The sequence below is a fragment of the Manis javanica genome, chromosome 1 (assembly GCF_040802235.1).
Source record: "Manis javanica isolate MJ-LG chromosome 1, MJ_LKY, whole genome shotgun sequence".
Lineage (NCBI taxonomy): Eukaryota > Metazoa > Chordata > Mammalia > Pholidota > Manidae > Manis > Manis javanica.
Window position 1 is genome coordinate 221614869 of NC_133156.1, and position 17377 is coordinate 221632245.

Here is a 17377-nt window from a genome sequence, read left to right on the forward strand (position 1 = left end):
TAGTCCTATTCCCATTAAAGAAAGAAAACAGTCGTTAAAAAAAAAAAAACCATCTTGGGAGAATATATTTGTAAATGACATATCTGACAAGGGGTTAACATCAAAAATATATAAAGAACTCACACACCTCAACACCCGAAAAGCAAATAACCCTATTAAAAAATGGGCAGAGGATCTGAACAGACACTTCTCCAAAGAAGAAATTCAAATGGTGAACAGGCACATGAAAAGATGTTCCACATTGCTAATTATCAGGGCAATGCAAATTAAAACCACAATGAGATATCACCTCACCAGTTAGGATGGCCAACATTGAAAAGACTAGGAACAACAAATGCTGGTGGGGATGCAGAGAAAGGGGAACCCTCCTACACTGCTGGTGGGAATGTAAATTAGTTCAACCATTGTGGAAAGCAATATGGAGGTTCCTCCAAAAACTAAGAATAGAAATGCTATTTGACCCGGGAATTCCACTCCTAGGAATTTACCCGAAGAATTTCTCAGATTCAAAAAGACATGCACCCCTACATTTATTGCAGCACTATTTATAATAGCCAAGATACGGAAGCAACCTACATGTCCATCAGTAGATGAATGGATAAAGAAGATGTGGTACATATACACAATGCAATACTATTCAGCCATAAGAAAGAAGCAAATCCTACTATTTGCAACAACATGGATGGAGCTGGAGGATATTATGTTCAGGGATATAAGCCAGGCGGAGAAAGACAAGTACCAAATGATTTCCCTCATTTGTGGAGTATAATAACGAATCAAAACTGAAGGAATAAAACAGCAACAGACAGATTCCAAGAAGGGACTAGCAGTTACTGCAGGGGAGGGGTGGGGGAGGGAGAAGGGATTGAGGGGTATTATGATTGGCACACATAGTGTGGGGGGAATCACAGGGAAGACAGTGTAGCACAGAGGAGGTAAATAGTGACTCTCTGGCATCTTCCTATACTGCTGGGCAGTGACTGCAATTGGGTAATGGGGGGACCTGATAATATGGGTGAATGTAGTAACCACATTGTTTTTTCAAGTGAAACCTTCGTAAGAGTGTATATCAATAATACCTTACTAAAAAAAAAAAAACACCCATTTTACTGTGAGGAAAATCCCAGGCCCATATGGCTTCACTGTTGTGTTCTAATCTTTAATCTTTCAAGGAATAAATAATTTTATACCGGTGATTCCAGGGTATAGATGAAGAGGGAACCTTCCTGAATGCATTTACCAGCAAGAAGCATATAAAGTATGAAAATTTCCATGTCTTTTTTAATATGATCAATCTAATACCTACACCAGATAAAGACAGCATAAGAAGAAAAGAGTGGATCAATATTATTCATAAACATAGATGCAAAGTCAGAATATTAGTGAACTGAATTCAGCAATGTATATAAAAAAGGCTATCATCGTGGAGTTTCTCTCAGAACTGAGGGGTTGCTCTAACACTAGAAGCTCAGTATCATCCTAATGTTGACAGATTAAAGCAAGAATCTCAATATTATCTCAATAGGTGCAGAAAAGGTGTTTCATAAAATTCAATGTTCATTTATGAGAAAATGGGAGAACTTCCTAACCTGGTTAAGGTTGTCTATGAAACATTGCAAAGCTTTCAAAGCTGTAATCAAAGGTAAAATAATTCAGTTCTTTTAACTATAAAGTTTTTTTTTAAGTAAACAGTGTTGGGGAATGGTGAAGTGTTGAAAGCTCTGTCTTTGAGATCAGGAACAAGAAAAGGATGGCTGCCCTTACAATTTAATTTCATCATTGTACTTGATCTAGTTAGCACAGTCACACAAAAGCTCAAAACAAAGGAAAAAGTGATGAATTTCTATGAAAATTAAAAACTTTATTTAATGAAAGTCACTATCAAAAGATGAAAAAGACAGCATACCAAAAAAGAAACTATTTGGGACACACATAACCAACTTCAAAAACACTTGACATAAAGAACTCCTAAGAATTAATGTGAAAAAGGAAACTCATCCAATTAAAAACAGAAAAGATTTTTTTCTTGTTTTTTTTTTAATTTTCTAAAAATTGTGGAAAGATTTGAATTGACATTTACAAAAGAGGAAATCCAAATGGTCTATAAATATGTAAAAAGAAATTTAATCTTATTAGTAGTCAGAGATATGCTAATTAAAACCAGAACAAGTACAATTATATACTTAACCAGATTGGCCAAAAATGACTCCAAATATCCGGCCACTGACTTGCTTCATGCTAAGGTGGCTACAGTTTAACTCATCATTGCTTTTGTACCATCAGTGCAAATGTCCACAGGGTGAAAGGGCAACTTACATCTTAGTATTATCATAAAAGAAAACAGTCTTAACTGCAGTGACTCCTTGACAAGGTCCCAGGGACCCCCTCCTAGGGGTTCAACAGACCACACTTGAAAATTGCTACTTTCCTAGCAACATAATAACCCCAAACTGGAGACAACCCGAAGTCCATAAAAACCAGTGTTACATTTTTACAGGAATGCTATGCAGCAAAGACAAAAAATTAACCACAACCACATACATCAAGCTTAAGTGTTGATCAAAGGAAAACAAATCATAGAAGAAGGCACTGATTGCATTTGTTAAAGTTCAAAACAGGAAAAAAAAGAAAAGCTCTATAGTTTATAGATACATACAAAGGTGATAAAGAAAAGCAAGGGACTGATTGACCCTAAAGCCAGGAGAGTGATTACCTTCAGGGAAGAGGGTGGGGATGTGATCAGGGAAGATCCTTGCAGGTACCTGCCATGTTCTATTCTTCACTGGGTGGAAATATCATAAAAATCCACTTTAAATATTACAAATATGTCTCATATGCTCTGTGTATTTCACAATAAAGAATTTTTAATCTACTAATACCATATGATGATCATGACATAGCTTTCATTTCCAACATATTATTAAAAGGAAAAGCAAGTTGCAGAATAATATGTAATATGCTACCATTTGTGGTAAAAAAATCAGAAAAGAATGCAGGAATACTTGTTTGTAAAATGCACAGAGTATCTCTGTGCATTGTACAGAAGAAAATAACAATGATGAGGGGAGCCTTCTCCCTGTGAGAGGAGACCAGATTATAGGGAGATAGAGGTGGGGGGGAAAGCTTATCTCTCATCTCTGTACACTTTTCAAATATATTTTGATTTTGAACAATTCATGTACCACCAACTCCAAAATATTTTGAAAGCCCTATACATCTGGAAATTTAAAAAATATTCTAAATAAACCTGTACTATAGATAAAATCATACCAGAAATTATAAACCATTTAGAAATGTATTGCAACTAGAGCATTATATAGCAAAAAATTGGCTTTGAGCAGTAATCTTTTGAATGTTGTACAATCTGATGGGCATAAAAATCTCATTTAATTTGGTTTTCTTGATTTCTGTTGAGTCTGAGCACCTTTCCTTTTTCTCTTTCTTTTCTTTTCATCATTTCTTTCTCCTTCTCCTGCCCTGAACTTCTCCTCTTTGTTTTGTTCCTCCTCCTCTTTCTTCTTTGGTTTGGATTTTTCTGTGCGTTTTGAGGTCGTATCTTTTTTTTTTTTTTTTTGAGAGGGCATCTCTCATATTTATTGATCAAATGGTTGTTAACAACAATAAAATTCTGTATAGGGGGGTCAATGCTCAATGCACAGTCATTAATCCATCTCAAGCCTAGTTCTCCTCAATCTCCAATCTTCTGAAGCATAACGAACAAGTTCTTACATGGTGAACGAATTCTTACATAGTGAATAAGTTCTTACATGGTGAACAGTACAAGGGCAGTCATCACAGAGACTTTCGGTTTTGATCACTCATTATGAACTATAAACAATCAGGTCAAATATGAATATTCGTTTAATTTTTATACTTGATTTATATGTGGATCCCACATTTCTCCCTTTATTATTATTATTATTTTTTTTTTATATAAAATGCTGAAGTGGTAGGTAGATGCAAGATAAAGGTAGAAAACATAGTTTAGTGTTGTAAGAGAGCAAATGTAGATGATCAGGTGTGTGCCTGTAGACTATGTGTTAATCCAAGCTAGACAAGGGCAATAAAACATCCACGGATGCAGAAGATTTCTCTCAAAACAGGGGGGGTGAGGTTCTAAGCCTCACCTCTGTTGATCCCCAATTTCTCACCTGATGGCCCCCCTGTGACTGTGCCTGTCTTAGGTTGTTCCTCCCTTGAGGAATCTTACCCGTCTCTGACTTGAGGTCATATCTTTTGTCAGTTTAAATAATTGCTGTCAGAATTCATTGATATCAATGCAACAATTTTTTTCTCCCACACTTTCCCTTTCCTTTTACTTGTTATTATAGCATTTCTTTAAACAAATGCTTTAAATTTTGTGATCACAAAACTCTTTTTTATGGCTTCTGGGTTTTGTATCTTATTTAGGAAGGTATTCTTCACCCCAATATTATTTAAAAAACAGTTTAAAAACCTTTAAAATATTTTTTTCTAAATGTTTAGCTCTCTGCACCATTTGTGATGCTATGAAGCAGGAATTTCAACCTTATGTATTTGTTCTTCAGTGCTAGCCAATTATCTCACATGGTTTTTTGAAAAAGCCACACTTATTTCATAGACTTAAATGTTGCCTTTATTGTAAGCTTCATTTGCACATATTTAAGGGTCTGTATGCACTTTTTTCTCCTCCACTGATCTATTTGTCTACTTTTATATCTTTAGTTTTATATTGCCAAATCTATTTGTGTTATGTTTTCATAGCTTTATGCATTTTTATATTTATATTTTACAATTCTCAATCTTTTTCAGATATTTCTCTGCCTGCTATGGAACATATTCTCTCCCAAAAGAGAATCAGAATTCTTAAATTCCAATTTTAAAATTCTGTTAAGATTGCTCAGGATTGCTTTAATGTTAGAGATTAATTTGATTGTCCTTGATGACACTAGTGTAGAGACTGCTTTTCCTGGGTGATATGAGTATCAAACCCGAGTGGCCTTCCATGCAGTCTCCTTTATGAACTTTTATTTCTGATTCTGACAGGTAACCTAAGGAGCCATCGCACTGTCTGAATTGTCCGCAAGGAGATGTCAATGTTCAAAGCTCAAATGATGGTTTTACTGGTCTCCTTTCTGTCTTCAGATAGGCACTATGACTTCAAAATGGCAAGCAGGCTCAGATACAAAAGGCCCACTCAACATGCAGTATTTCCATGTGGAAATGCAGTAGTAATCCTAGCCAACCCCTACTTAACCACTCAGCAGATTGAGAGATGCTGCCATTTACTCTGTAAAACCCACTAAAATCCAAGCTAATAGTCTACTCTCTAAAGCAATTATATGCACGTGGCTCCTGCTGGTCAAATTGCATACTTGCCAAGAATCAGTTGTGTTTTTGTCAAATCTGGATTTGTCAGTTGTACTTGTTATTATAATTACATATAATCACCTTAGTGACAGGTAGCAATAGAAGTCCAGGTTCCCCACAGAGCCTCTGATGACACCCTGGGAAGAGCAGGCTCCCCACTAGACCACTGCTGACTCTCCCTGGCTGGGAAAGGAAGAGGTGCTCCCAAAGTCTCTAGTGACAATGGGGTGGGACTTTACTTTCTGGCTCTATAGATTTGCCTATTCTGAATATTTTATAAAATGAAATCACAAAATATCTAGCTTCTTTCATGTAACAGTGTTTTCAATGTTTGTCCATGTTGTAAGCATACATCAGTACTTCATTTCTGTTTGTTGCTGAATAATATTCCACAGTATGGATATACCATCTTTTGTTTACCCAGTCATCAGGTGATGAACATTTGGTTGTTTCCACTTGTTGGCTATTATGAATAATGTTGCAATGAACATTTATGTACAAGTTTTTATGTGGATATGTTTCCACTTCTCATGTTTATATACCTAAGAGTAGAATTACTGGGTCATATGGTAGCTCTATGCTTAACCTTTTAAGGGATTACCAGCTATGTTCCAAAGTGGCTGCAAATTTTACATTGCCACTAGCAATGCATGGGAGTTCCTATTTCTCCATATCCTCACTAACTCTTGTTATTCTCCATCTTTTTTATCTTAGTGAATATGAAGTGGTTCTCATTATAGGGGTTTTCTTTTCTAATTTTTTTAGAGCAGCTTTATGTTTACAAAAGTTGGTTGGAAACCATAAAAATTTCCCACATATCTCCTTTCTGTGAGCATGCAGTTTCTCCTATTTACATCTTGTGTTCCTGTGGTACATATGTTACAGTGGATGAACAATATAGATACATTCTCAACCAAAAGCCATAGTTTACATTAGTGTTCCCTCTTTGGGTTTTGACAAATGTGCAGTGACATGTGTCTACCATTACTTTTTATGCAGAATAGTTTCACTGCCCTAAATGTCCCCTGTGTTCCACTCATTCATTCCTCCCTCCCTTCCCCAGGACCGCTGGCAGTCACTGATCTTTTCACTGTTTCCATAGTTTTGTCTTTTGTAGAATGTTATTTGGTCAGAATCATACAGTATGTTGCCTCTTCAGATTGGCTTCTTTCACTGAGCAGTATGTTTTCTAGATTCTTCCAGTGTCTTTTTGTCACTTGGTAGTTCATTTCTTTGTATCACTGAACAATATTCTGTTGTATGGATGTACTGTAGTTTACTTATTCTCCTATTGAGGGACATCTTGGTTGCTTCCAAGTTTTGACAATTATGAATAAAGCTGCCATGAACATCCATGTGCAGGTTTTTGTGTGAACATAAGTTTTCAATTTGATTTGATACCAAGGAGTGCAATTGCTGGACCGAATGGTAGCTGTATGTTTAATTTTGTAAGAAACCATCTTACTTTTTGCATCCCTACTGGCAAGGAATGAGAGTTTCTGTTGCTCCACATCTCTCCAGCCAGTGTTTTGGATTTTGGCCATTTGAACAGGTATGTAGTGGTATCTTGTTGTTTTAATTTGTATTTCCTTGATGACATATGATGTGGAACATCTTTTTGTATGCTATTGCCAACTGTGTGTGTATCTTCTTTGGTGAGTTGTCAACCAAGGCCTATGGGCCATTTTTTAATTGTGTTGTTTGTTCTCTTATTGTTGAGTTTTAAGAGTTCTTTGTATGTTTTGGGAAATAGTCCCTTTTCAGATACCTTTTGCAAATATTTTTTCTCAGAGCATTTCTATTTTTAGGACTTCATTTGCCACAGATTAACTTTTACACAAGCACAAAAAAAGTATATGGAAGGATAATCATTGTAACTTGTTTCCTAAAAAATAACAAATTAGAAGGAAAGCAAAATGCTCATCTCAGACTGGGCTCTTGGGGGCAAGCAGCAAAAGTGACTCTGGCTGATAAGCAGAAAGTCATTTATTATAAGGATAATTGTTGAGAGAGCTGGAGAACAGGCTTGATGATAATTCTGAAGACATAAAGCCACAAACTACATATAGAAATAGGCTGATGAGTAAAAGGCTCAGAGCTTCGTGCTGTGCCCAAGAACTAGATGCTATATTTGCACTGTCACTAAGAACTTTACTGCAACTGCAGATGTTACTCACACCAGAGCCACCAGTGTCTTTTCTGTATCAGGAACTCACTCTGTAAGCCCTACTGGCCCCAAAGCCATAGGCTGTGCTGCACCCTTGACAGCAAAATGGATGTCCTGCCAAGGCCCATTTCATCCTGGGGTCCACTTCTGATTTGGTGACTGGCATGGATATAACTGGCTGGTGGAGCTTTAAAGGAGACTGGATTTTCCCACAAACACGAGGAGTGTTCCAAAGATGCTGGCCAACCAGAAAATATGACAAATGTCCGTTATAGTATATATTGATAGGAGATGGTTATTCCACTATGACACGTCCATGCATTAGAATATTATGCAGCCCTTGAACAGAATAAAGTAGTTTGGAAAGTAGTGATGTGGGAGGAGTGCCAAGATATGATCAATGTGTATTATGTTCTAGAACTTGTATTTAAAAAGGAGCATAGTTATATATTAGTCTTTGTATACAAAAGTTTGGAAGGATACACAAGAAACTGATAACAATGGTTGCTTCTAGAAAAGAGAATAAGGAGACTAGGGTTGGAAGAGGGACTTCATTGGTCTGAATTCTTAATATGCCATGTGCATATGTAATCTATTGTGGGGAGCGGGCTATGCCCTTCCCCCACTTGCTGATGTGGTGGGAATGGAGAACAAAGAACATTCTGTTTACACATTCCACGAGCAACTAACAGGAGCCCTGCTGTAGCTCAGTTGGTAGAGCATGGGATTCAACCTCAGAGTTGTGAGTTTGAGCCCAACTAGAGCACCTAAGGCAGGCAAGAGGGCTTAGGGGCTGGTGACATGCAGCCCTTCCCATCTGCCCAGCTAGCTCAGTCGGTAGAGCATGAGATTCTTACTCAGAGTTGTGAGTTCAAGCCCAACTAAGAGCGGCAGAGGAAAGCAGCCGGGCTGGTGACGCGTGGGAGCGTCAACCCCCCCAGTTCTTTCTGTCTTTCTTTATTTTCTTCGCCCCCCTTCCGCGCTTCAGGACCTGCTCGACTAGGCGCGGCTGGACCGCGTCAATCTATTAAAAATTAAAAAAATGAAAATGTTTGCCATATGTACAAGTTGTGATTGTTACCCATTGATAAATTGTATTCATTTTAGAATGTTTGGAAATAAAACCAATGAACAGTGGGTATTATCTACATTATGATCAAAGGTGAAAGCACTGATGCCATTAATGTTAATGCTCTCTCTGGATCACCAACCTCAACTTCTGGGCTAAAAGTTGCCCATCACACACCAACAACTGTGAAACAGGGTCTGTCTGTCCCATAACATTGGCCCGCGGCCAGTTCAGATCTCTGAAACTGTCAGCGACACTGAGGACATAGTGAACTGTGGACAGGAGTAACTAGTCCATCCCAAGAAGCGAGAAACACTGTCTGCCACAAAGCCGCCAGAGTCTGTGGAAATGTGTCTGTGATCCTTTTGTGAGAAGTTGAGAAAGACGCATGTGATATTACCAGGCCAGTAGATGTTAAAATAATCTTATCTGGGTAGGATAAATTTCTCTGGCTGAAACTGAGTTTATTAACTACAACCAATTAGCTTCTGCTGAGTGAAATTCAGGGACTTCCAGCAGAGCCACCTAGGATGCAACGGAATATGCAATTACAGGCGGCTCAAACAGCGAGGACACTCACTATTCTGCATAACAAGAAGTTTGGAGAAGAGAATTCCAGAGCCACCTAACTCACAAATTCAAGAACGTCAGTGCTCTGGCTCAGTCTCTGACTTTCTTAAGACTTTGCCTTCATGGTGACAAAATGCTGCTGTTCCTGGCCCCACATCTTTGCAGATCACTGAAGGCAGGAAGCATGGAGGACTTCCTGCACTGTGCTGGCTCAAACTTTCTTTTTCTCTTTCTCTCAGCTTTTAATCCAGGAGGAAAAACTTTCCCAGAAGCCTCCAGAAGGTTTCTCATCCAGTGCAACTGGTCAGAACCACGTTACATTCTCACCCTTAAGCCAATCACAGGCAAGGGGGAAAGGGATTACCACATGTGGTTTAAGAATCATAGTTTATCCTCGGAAGGGGTGGGTAGTTTGGGTTGACTATTCATTGTCTGAAATACAGTTTTAACTAGGTGTCCCTTATTTTTATTTGCTAAATCTGGCAACCCTACTGGGTGACGCTGCCATCTTTCCTGAGCCTGTTGCCAGCCCATACTAAACAAAATCAGAGTTTTATTTGCAAGAAAAAGATGAAAGTGCCTAAAAGTAGCAAATAGAAGCCTGCCTCATTGCTTCACAAGATGACCTTCAGCTTCCGTCAAGAAAGTGCTGGCTTGGCTCTCTGCTCCTCCTGGTTTGACAGACACCTGGGGCCCTGAGACAGGATGAAAGTCGGAGTAAAGGGTTCTGGCCATACCGGCCACTGCCTGGCCACCAGGGCTGCTTTTAACTCTGTCAAAGCAGATATTGTCGGCATCAAGAACCCCTTGTGGACCTCAACTGCATTGCCTACACGTTCCTGTGTGATGGCACCCATAGCAAGCCCAGTGGCACAGTCAGGGATGAGGACAGAGAGCTTGTCGTCAAGGGAAAGCCCATCTTCATCTTCCAGGAGTAAGATCCACTGTCAAGCAGGCTGATGTCAGTGCTGAATATGAGTGGCTTCCTGAAACAGCATCCCTGCCTCTGCTGGTACTGCCAAGGCTGTGGGCACGGTCATCCCTGAGCTGAATAGGGAGCTCACTGCTGTGGCCTTCTGTGTCCCCACCCACAGTGTGTTGGTCATGGACTTGACGTGTCATCTGGAGAAAGCTGCCAAATATTATGATAGCAAGAAGGTGGTGAAGTAGCCATTGGCTGGCTCCCTAAAGGGCATCTGGGCTACACTGAGGACCAGGGTGTCTCCTCTGACTTTAACAGTGACAACCACTCTTCTATTTTTGAGGCTGGGGCTGGCATTGCCCTCAACTTTGTTAAGCCCATTTCCTGGGATGACAAAAAATTTGTCTACAGCATCAGTGTGGTGGACTTTATGGCCCACATGGCCTCTAAGGAGTAAGAGGCCCTGGACGATCAGCCCCAGCAGGAGCAGGAGAGGAAGAGAGAGGCTCTCAGCTACTGGAGAGCCATTGCCCCAGCTGGACCTCCTGACACACTAAGAATCTCCTGTCCTCAATGAAGTCTCCATCCCAGAACTACTGAAGAAGGCAAGGGCTTAGGGAACCCTACCTTGGCATGTACCATCAGTAAAGTACTCTGTACCTGCTGCCCCCATTCCCCCCAAAAAAGAAAGTCCTGCTTTACATGGCCCAGGGTTTTCACACACTTTTTTGGTAAACATAAAGGTGACCAGTATTTGTGTGTGTGTGTGTGTGTGTGTGTGTGTGTGTGTGTGTGTGTGTGTGTGTTGGAGGGTGGGGGGCTGTGGGGTGGAGATCTAACATCATCTTATATTACAGAATAAAATCTAAATTTTCAGGGTCAGCTGGCAAAGATGAACAGTGCCAGAATTGTTAAAAATAAGATGTGTGTATGACATTTTACAACCTACAGTTAATATCTATGTGATACAAAGTTTTAAAAGCCACCAACTAGGGTTCTTTAGCTTTGCTGGGGCATCTAAAGAAGAGGGAAATACCAGACCAGCTGCTTCCTGAGACCCTGGAATTTCCGTATTTGTGTCTTTTCCAAGACCACTTGAGATTGAAGATCAAAGTGCTATAGAAATGATGAGAGACAACAGGAATGTCTCCTACGGGAGCCAGTGCCATTTCAACCCTATTTTTAGGTATTTATGTAAAGGGGGTGATTATGATATAAGTAATGAAAAGGCATTTCTGGGTCCTGATTATACATGTGACTACTGGGGTGCTACTCATAGACATACACAGACCCACAACTCCTTTGTCAAGTCGCCAGATTACTACTATTTGCAGGCTGGCCCAGGACCCACAGCCCCGTGTAAAACCACTGGTTTGTCAGACTCCCATGCACTGACCCACAGCCTAGGTGGCTATTGGAAATTCTGGCTGCCGGACTGGAAACTGTGTGACAAATCTTTTGCATGTGTCTCCTCTGGGAGACAAAAATATGATGGCTTGCGTGGAGATACTGGGATCATGTCTGGTAACCAACCTATTTATGTTTTCTGAGGTTGGCCAGAAATAGGTTTTATATTTATGTATATTCATAAGATTAGATCCATTTCCTAAATTATTTTATGTTGTAGACTTGATTAAGGAAGAGATTTTATAAGTAAACATGAAAGATTGAATATGTATTTATCTGTTCCCTCCCTGAACTCCCACTGTAATGACAGTAAAGAAGTAAAAGGGCCATAAATCCATCAGGTTAAAGAGAAGGGAGAAATGATGACAGAGTCTAGAGACATGAACACAATTTTGGAAAATGAAAGCAGGTGGAGGGGTGATCACTGATGTAGCAGAATGAAGAGATTTGGATCTAAGGGAGCTCAGGGGAGGGGTGCCGCAGGTAGAGGCAGGGAGCGGAGGGCAGGCCGATAAAGGGAAAGTCGACTGGCCCCGCAGAACACAGGTAAGGCTCAGGAATTGAAGGCGCAGTGTATCTGTGGCAACCACTGATCAGTTCTTCATCCCAACACTTTACAAGATGTTACATAATGGAGTCATGCAGTCTGTTATCTTTTGAATTTGGCTTCTTTCGTATAGTATAATGCTTTTGAGAGTCTTCTGTGTTGTACTATCAACACTTTTTTTCCTTTTAGCTGCTAACTAGTGATCCATTTTATAGATCTACCACAATTTGTTGGACTGTTTCCAGGTTTTAGTAATTACAAATAATGCTACTGTAAACATCTTTTCAGTTTTTCTGTGAGCGTAGGTTTTTGCTTCACTTGCGTAAATACCTAGGAGTGAGATTCCTGGGTCATGTGGTATGCATATGTTTAAGTCTGAAAGAAACTTCCAAACCATTTTCCTGACTGGCTGCCCTATTTTGCAACTCTTATCAGCAATATATGAGAGTCCTGTTTCCTCCACATTCTTGGCAGCCCTCTGCATTGTCATCTTTGTTTTGTTTAAGTTATTTAAAAAAATTTTAGCCATTCAAGCAGATGTATGGTGGTATCTTATTGTGTGTGTGTGTGTGTTTTTACTATACAATTCAGTGGGTTTCAGTATATTCACTACCATCTAATTCCAGAACATTTCCGTCATTTCCTGCTATGGACTAAATTGCCGCCAAAATTCACACTGAAGCCCTAACTCCTAAATGAGGGTATTTCAAGCCTGGGTCTGTGAGAGGTTATTAGAGATAGATGAAGTTATAAGATGAGGCCCTCGTGACAGGATTAGTGGGGATTAGAAGGGGAAGAAAGACAGAGATCTTTCTCTCCACGTGCACACACCAAGGAAAGGCCGTCTGAGCACACAGCAAGATGGTGGCTGTCTGCAAGCCAAGAGAAGAGGCCTCAGCGTGAAACCTACCTTGCCAGCATTTTGATCTTAGATTTTCCAGCCTTCAGAAGTTTGAGAAATACATTTCTGTTGTTTATAAGCCACCTAGTCTGTGGTACTTCATTATAAAAGCCTGACCTAAGACAGAAACATTGGTCTCATAAATGGCCTAGGATGCATTCCTTTCTTTTCTGGAGGAGATTATGTTGAATTAGTATTATTTCTGACTTAAATATTCAGTAGAATTTGCCAGTTAAACCACCTGAGCTTGGAGTTTTTTTTGTTGGTAGGCCTTTTTTTATCACGAATTCAATTTCTTTGATAGATGTGGGACTATTCATCTTATCTATTTCTTCTTGAATGGGTTTTGGTACTGGTGCTTTTTTAAGGATTCAATTCATTCATCTAAATTATCTAATGTATGGGCATAGAGGTATTTTTGTTTGTTTGTAATATTCTCTTATACTCTAAATGTCTGTAGGGTCTGTAGTAATATTTCCTAGATGGATAATTTGTGTCTTCTCCTTTTCTTTGTCAGTTGGGCTAGAGGTTTGTCATTTTCCTTTTTCTTCTCAAAGAACTAGCTTTTAGTTTTATTGATTTTACTCTATTTTTGTTTCCTTGTTTTCAACTGTATTGCTTTCTGCTTTAATCTTTATTTCCTTCTTTTGCATGCTTGCACTGAATTTGCTCTTATTTTTCTAATTTAAGATAGGAGCTTAGATGGTTGATTTTAGACCTTTTCTAATAAAAGCTTTTCCTGCTATAAATTTCCTAGTCCTACCTTATCTGTATTTCACAAATTTTGAAATGTGGTATTTTCATTTTAATTTAGCTCAAATATTTTCTCTAATTTCACTGAAGACTTCTTTGACCCATGAGTTATTTAGAAGTCTGTTGTTTAATATCTAATATTTGGGAATTACCCAGATATGTTGCTGTTACTGGTTTTTCATTTAATTCTGTTATGGTCATAAAATATACTTCATATGATTTCAATTTTTTTTAATTGTTAAGGTTTATTTTATGGCCCAGAATATGGTCCACTTGATTGGATGTGAATGTTTCATGTGCATTTGTAAAGGAACTTTTTTTCTGCTGTTGTTGGGTGGATTGTTCTATAAATGCCATCTCAGCCAAGTTGGTTGATAGTGTTGCTCAGAGCTCCTCTGTGATCATTGCTTTTCTGTCCACTTGTTCTAGCAGTTACACAGGGAGGAGGGTGGAAATCTCCAACTGTAACTGTGGATTTCTTGGTTTGTCCTTTTAGTTCTATCAGTTATTAAGTCATGAGTTTTAAAACTTTGTTATTAGGTGATACATATTTAGGGTTATTATGTCTTCCTTATCAATTGACCCTTCTATCATGAAATGTCCCTCTTTATCTTGATATTTTCACTGTTCTGAAGTCTACTTTGTCTGATGCTAGTAAAGACACTCCAGGTTTCTTTTTTCCCCAATATTTCTATTGTGGTAAAATACATAAAATTTACCACCTTAACCATTTTAAAGTGCACAGTTTAGTGGTATTAAATATAGTCACACTGTTGTACAGTCATCACCACCATCCATCCGCAGAACTCTTCTCATCTTGCAAAACTGAAACTCTATACCCATTTTCTTTTTTTTACAAGTCAGGTACTTTATTAGCCAAGGAGAAAATGAAGCAAAATAGATTTGTATGTGCCCTCCTAAAGTTTTGAGCTTAGTAGAGGACAGATAACAATTTAACAAATAAAAATACAAGAGCTAATTCCCTTGAATCATACTGCCTGGATATGATTCCAGCCCTGTCACTTCAAAAGCTGTAGGAACTTAAACCAGTTAGTTCCTCATTCTTGTGTCTGATTCCTTGCTATAAAGAAAAAGGATGGCAATAGATTCTACCAAATCGGATTGTTACAAAGATTAAATGGAAACTCTATACCCATTAATCAATAATTGCCCATCTCCCCTGTACCCAGCCCCTGGAAACCACTATTTTACTATCTGTCTCTATGGTTTTGACTACTCTTAAGTATCTCATATAAGTAGGATCATACAGTATTTGTATTTTTGTGACCAGCTCATTTCACTAAGCTTAATGTTCTCAATATTCATCCTATGTTGTAGCATACTGCAGACTTTTCTTCCTTTTTAAGGCTGAATAATACTCCATTGTATGTACATACCATATTTTGCTTATCCATTCATCTGCTGAGGGACACTTGGGTTACTTTCATGGTTTATATTTTTTTTAAAAATTTATTCAATTTATTTAAACTAAAACAAACAGGTCACCCATTTCTCCCACACCCTCCAAATCTTGCAACCACCAATCCACCAATCTAGTCTCTGTATTTATGAGCTTGGGTTTTTGTTCTTGTTTTTTTCAGATCCCACATATAAGAGAGATCATTCAGTATTTGTCTTTTCAAATCAATTGATTGTGTGGCCTATCCTGCCTGGTCAGAGCCTATTCTGACTGATAGAAAGGATGCCAAATTCTGTTGCTGTTAATGTTTAGTAATGGCATTTCTTTTTAATCTCCATTCCCTGCTCTGCCTCGCATCTCAGGTCACCCACAACCACCGTGTTCACACATTCCACGTGAAACAAACTCATTGTCATTCAGTATTGCCAGGTGGATTCCCATCAACAGAACGTTTGGAAATGTGTTGTAATATCCTGTACAAGGATTGCCAAATAGCCATTGCACCATATTATTTTTTCTGGCACTTTACTCTTTAATCACCCTCTTGATGTAGAAAACTTCTCTACCAAATAGTTTTCTCTAAAATAGACAGTCATGCCAGGATTCAGGCACACACAAAATATTTTTGTAGTTGTACATATTTTGTACAGTTGGCTCAGTAGCATAAGGGTGCATTTCCAAGCTTTTCTTCAGCTTCCCAAACTGAGGAGTCATCAAGCACAGGGTCTTTAAAGCTGTCAAAATTGACCTTTGGTGCCATATCCAACACCAAAATAAGAATCCTGTACCTTGCTCATATTCTTACCACCTGTGATTTCATCCTTCTGTAACCTGGAACAAAAAAAACATACATGAAGCTGTTCCCCTGTTGGCAGTTTGTTTGCAAGTCCCCTTCAGATAAAGACATCACAAGAAAACAAAATTACACACCAAATGAGGATAGTAATTATCCCACATAACATGACGTCTGAGGGCTGTGTGGTCCAAGGTCAGCTCAGAGCCTTGATAAGGTCATTACAGATCCAGACCCAACAATGGTCCAGCTTTCTGCTTTGTCATCCTCAAAATGCTGGTGATGTTTCCACTTGGGATTTCAGGCTGGCTGCAGCAATTGCAGACAATGCAGGAAGATGTGACTTCATCCAACCAAGAAGAGAAGGGGGTGCTTCTTCCTGTGCATATCATTACATTAGAATAGACACCAAAACTTAATACATTGTTTTAAGACAATAAATATTCTATATTAGTAATTGTGTTAATAATTGTCTGGCAAAAGGAAAATCCCTCTCCTGCATTAGGTCTGACCGAATACATATTCAGCATAACTTTTGGGTGGTGAAATGGTCTGCATTTTCTGTATGGCTTCACAATGGTTAATGTTGTGGAGTTAAATGGAATCATATAATGGGGAATCATTCAATATGTGGCCTTTTGTGTCTGGCATCTTATACATAGCATAATGTTTTCAAGGTCCATTTGTGTTGTCACATATATTGGTACCTCATTCCTTGTTCTTGCCAAATAGCATTCCATTGTACCATATTTTGTTTATCCATTCGTCAGCTGATAGACATCTGGGTTGTTTTCAGTTTTTAACTACTATGAATAGGGCTGCTATGAACATTCATGCATGAGTTTTTATTTGAACACTTGCTCTCAGTTCTCTTGGGTACATACCAAGGAGTGGAGTGTTGGATTATGTTGTAGTTCTATGTCTAACTTTTTGAGGAACTGCCTGCTTTCCACAGTGGCTGTGCCATTTTACATTCCCACCAGCAATGTATGAGAGTTCCAGTTTCTCCATTTCCTCCCCAACACTTGCTATTTTCCTATTATTAAAAAAAAATTATGGCCATCCTACTAGGGGTGAATGTATTGATTTGTATTTCCCCAGTGACGAATGATATTAGTTATTGTTCCGGTATTTGATTTTTTTTTTCTTAGCAACTAAAAGCATCCAGCTGATGCCAATGCTTCTGGTGAAGGTGGAGGTTAGAGTAGATAACCATGCTAGATGGTTCACTGGCAATAAGTTGAGTGGGTACATAACCAAGTCATGGAGTATTCAAATAGATCAACGTATGTCTGGTGATGCTCTTGCCTGTCATAAACACCCTTCCAGGCCACTGTGATTGTCTCTGAATAATACAGACTCAAGTGTAAGTCAGGATCCCCATATTCTGCTTATAATAATGTCCTAACTGCCTCAGAAGATGAAGCACATTTGCTTGTGTTCCTTAAACCAATGCACAGAAAAATGTCACTAGGAAAC